Genomic DNA, 4691 nt, shown 5'->3' with positions numbered 1-4691 from the left:
ATATATATGTATAAAATATAATAATATATGTGAGAGAGGAGAGATTAAGCAATATATTTAGGTTTTCCACCTGAAGCAAACCTTTGCTAGAACTTCTATCTTCTGTATGTCCCCAATAAATTCTATATAAAACATCTTCTATTGCTTTTTCGCAACGGGTTTGCCGCCAGAACACAGGTGTCGTGAAAACCACCACTAAACCTAAACCAAAATGGGAAAGGAAAAGACTCACATCAACATCGTCGTCACTGGACATGTAGATTCGGGCAAGTCTACCACTACTGGCCATCTGATCTACAAATGTGGTAGGATCAAAAGAACTATCGAAAAATTTGAGAAGGAGGCTTCTGAGATGGGAAAAGGCTCCTTCTAGTATGCCTGGGTCTTGGATAAACTGAAAGCTGAAGGTGAACATGGTATCACCATTGGTATCTCCCTGTGGAAATTCAAGACCAGCAAGTATTATGTGACCATCATTGATGCCCCAGGACACAGAGACTTTATCAAAAACATGATTACAGGCACATCTCAGGCTGACTGTGCTATCCTGATTGTAGCTGCTGGTGCTGGTGAATTTGAAGCAGGTATCTCCAAGAATGGGCAGACCCGTGAGCATGCCCTTCTGGCTTACATACTGGGTGTAAAACAACTAATTGTTGGTATTAACAAAATGGATTCCACTGAGCCACCCTACAGCCAGGAGAGATATGAGAAAACCGTTAAGGAAGTCAGCACCTACATTAAGAAAATTGGCTACAATCTGGACGCAGTAGCATGTGTGCCAATTTCTGGTTGGAATGGTGACAACATGCTGGAGCCAAGTGCCAACATGCCTTGGTTCAAGGGGTGGAAAGTCACCCATAAAGATGGGAATGCCAGATGCCAGTGGAACACACTGCTTGGAGCTCTGGATTGCATTCTGCCACCAACTCGCCCCAACTGATAAGCCTTTGCCTCTGCCTCTCCAGGATGTCTATAAAATTGGTGGTATTGGTACTTTCCTAGGGGCCAAGTGGAGACTGGTGTTCTTAAGCCTGGCATGGTGGTCACCTTTGCTCCGGTCAATGTTACAACTGAAGTAAAGTCAGCTGAAATGTGCCATGAAGCTTTGAGTGAAGCTTTTCCTGGGGACAATGTGGGCTTCGATGTCAAGAACATATCTGTCAAAGATGTTCGTCATAGCAATGTGGCTGGTGACAGCAAAAGTGACCCACCAATGGAAGCAGCTGGCTTCATGGCTCGGGTGATTATCCTGAACCATCCAGGCCAAATCAGTGCTGGATATGCACCTGTGCTAGATTGTCACACAGCTCATATTGCTGGCAAGTTTGCTGAGCTGAAGGGGAAGATAGATTGTCATTCTGGAAAAAAGCTGGAAGACGGTCCCAAGTTCTTAAAATCTGGGGATGCTGCCATTGTTGATATGGTTCCTGGCAAACCTATGTGTGTTGAGAGCTTCTCTGACTATCCTCCTCTGGGCTATTTTGCTATTCGTGACATGAGACAGATGGTTGCTGTGGGTGTCATCAAAGCAGTGGACAAGAAGGCAGCTGGAGCTGGCAAAATCACCAAGTCTGCCCAGAAAGCTCAGAAGGCTAAATGAATATTATCCTCAATACCTGCCACCCCAGTCTTAATCAGTGGTGGAAGAACAGTCTCAGAACTGTTTGTGTCAATTGGCCACTTAAGTTTAATAGTAAAAGACTGGTTAATGATAACAATGCATTATAAAACCTTCAGAAGGAAAGGAGAATATTTTGTGGACCATTTGGGATTTTTTGTGCATGTGTGGCAGTTTTAAGTTATTAGTTTTTAAAGTCAATACTTTTTAATGGAAACGACCAAAAATCTGTCACAGAATTTTGAGACCCATAAAAACAAAAGTTTAATGAGATAATTAAATAAATAAGTAATCAATCAATCATCTTCTATTTCACCTAAGTTGAAAAAGGAAATGAATAAAGATAAATTTATCAATTAATAAATTGTACCATGTTTGTATTTTGAAATAAAACATGACCCAAAATAGCATTTTTAAAAAATTATCTAGAATCTTAAATGACTTTCTAATATCTAACTGCTATTTCATGATTGAAGTTAAACATATAATATTTGGCACTGAGGTATACAAACAGTGGCAGCACACAGGCCTGGAGCCTTCTGTTTTGGCTAATATAAGCCATTATTCTGACTCACATCAAGCTTAACTTTTCATTGAAATGGTCTCAGTAGGTTCCTTATTCCATTTGAAAAGAACAGGACAAAGAGTTCACCTTCAGACAGTTCTTTACTTCTTTTGGTGTAAGAAAATGGTCTGCTAAAAGCCTCAGAAGGGGGGAAAGATTTAGAAGAAAAAGTTACATTTTTATCAAAAAGGTAAAATCCAGAAGATCCTAATGTAAATTCTCTCTCTTCCTTAGGTATTATGTGCACATATAATTTTATTAAATATTTACATGATTAATGATTTCCTGCATAATGATTATTCTCCTTTTGTAGAATGGGAGTATCTTTTAAATCCCCTCATAGAGTCTGAGTAATGCATTTAGTAAAATTTATCATTAACTTGCTAATTACTGAAATAAGAGGAAAGAAATTCTAAAAAGAGGAGCATAGATCTGAGTATTAAGTAAGAAAGACAGGAAGGAGAAATAGACAAGAAACAAATGAAAGAAATAATGTGGCTGTTAAATATTTTGGGCACACTCCAGTATCTACTCACATAGGAATTAGAAAGCCTGACCATCAAAAGGAATAAAAAAGTCATTTTTTTTGGCTCTATTTCAAAACTGATTGCTTACCTAGATGCTCAGCAGAAGCATAGTTTAGTGGCTATACCTAGCTGAGTCCATTTAGTTCAGGGTTTGTTCCTTTACAATGCCTAAGGAATGTCTGATTCCTTGTTTATGCGTTACACTGGGACTTCAAATGGTCAACAAAACTATTAGTTTGGGAAACTAAAGGCATGTAATGGAAAGAACAGCCTTAGGTTAAGTAACAAGTAATCCCTATAAATATACACCAAATTATAAATGGCACATGGATGTGGTTCTGCTGTGGTTCATTGAGCAAACTTTCATTCAACAGTCATTGAATCCCACTTAGTGTGGGTGTACAAAGTTCATTTTCCCCAACTCAATCCTAACCCACTTCTCCTTTTCTCACTGTCTTGTCTGCAAAGCCATGTTGTTCATTTCTTTAAAAAATTTTTTTTGATTGATTTGAGAGAGAGAGAGGGAGAGAGATGATATGTGTGCATACACAAGCAGAGAAAGGGGCAGAGGAAGAGGGAGACAGATCCTCAAGCAGTCTACAGGCTGAGCAAGGAGCCCACCTGGCCTTGATCCAGGATCCTGAGATCATGACCTGAGCCAAGACCAAGAGTCAGGGGCTCAAGAGACTGAGCCACCCAGGCACCCCCAAGTTATTCACTTCTGACTTGTGTGTCAGCAGTGCTCCAATATATTAAATGCAAGGAGAAATCCCTGAACATGTTCTCTTAAAATAGAGAGGTACCATCACAAACTAGAAAGAACATGGATTTTACACAAAAACAGACTGATTTTAAATCCTGGGCTTGACTCTAATAATAATGAATCCTCAACTTCTTCAGCTATAAAATAAAAATAAAAATTTTATCTTCCTCACAGAATTTGTATAAGGATTAAATATTACCAATATATGTGAAATACGTAGAACATAGTAGGTATTCAATAAATAAAAGTTATTTTTGAAATCTAAACATTTTCTCTCAAAGTCGTAGGATATTATTTCTAGTTCTGGTCAAATAACCATTGTCGAAGTCCACATTCCATGGGTACTATAGTCTGTGTTTCTATGAAGTTTCCTTTATGTGTCAATCAGTGGCTTTAAGGGTTGGGAGGGAGGAATATTTTTCAAGGTCAGTTCCTGGCTCTTTCCCAGTACTCCAAAAGCCTTCTCGCTGTGTCTATTTCCTATTTCTCACTTAAATAGTTTTTATTTTCGTTTCCTTTATGCCACCAAATTCACCCAAAAAGAAATTGAAAGAAAAAAGAAAAGCTGCATGCACCTGGAACTGGATTTAGATTCACCTAACCAGCTCACCTGCAAGTTTTTCTTATACCCACCACATGCAGGATACACAAGAAGCAAAGACACAATTCTACCTTTTTTCTAAAGATTTTTTTTACTTATTTGGTAGAGAGAGACAGAGTGCATGCACAAACAAGAGGAGCAGCAGGCAGAGGGAAAGGCAGGCTCCCTGCTGAGAAGAGAGCCAACTCGGGGCTTGAGCCCCAGAGAGCCAACAGGGAGCCCACAGGGAGGTTGATCCCAGACCCTGGGATCATGATCTGAGCCAAAGGCAGAGGATTAACTGACTGAGCCACCCAGGCACCCTGTCACAAGCCCTCTAATAGACATACTCATACTCTCACATAAGCACCACTCAGCATTTTGGGTTTTCTTGACTGTCTCTTCTCAGACATTTCTCTGGTTTCCTGAAGCAAGTCTATCAAAAGCTCAAATGTTGTACAAAGAAGCAAATCTCTGGATATAGATATGGAGTAATTTTATTTTGAGTTAAAAAAATGTAAAAATTGGAAAAAGTTACATAGCTCTTCATATATAACATTTATGCAAGTTTGAAAATATGCACAACACAATCATATTTTGTAATGGTACATAAATATTCAAGGCCATTCAAAAAA

The 4691-nt window shown here is 39.0% G+C and overlaps 1 pseudogene; it reads left to right on the top strand.

Annotated features, from left to right (window-relative positions):
- Positions 1-211: 211 nt before the first annotated feature.
- Positions 212-1603, top strand: LOC121493631 (annotated as a pseudogene).
- Positions 1604-4691: the final 3088 nt, after the last annotated feature.

Source organism: Vulpes lagopus, chromosome 6 (assembly GCF_018345385.1).
Source record: "Vulpes lagopus strain Blue_001 chromosome 6, ASM1834538v1, whole genome shotgun sequence".
NCBI classification, from domain to species: Eukaryota; Metazoa; Chordata; class Mammalia; order Carnivora; family Canidae; genus Vulpes; species Vulpes lagopus.
Note: the sequence above shows the minus strand (reverse complement) of the source record. Positions and strands in the feature narration are given on the sequence as shown.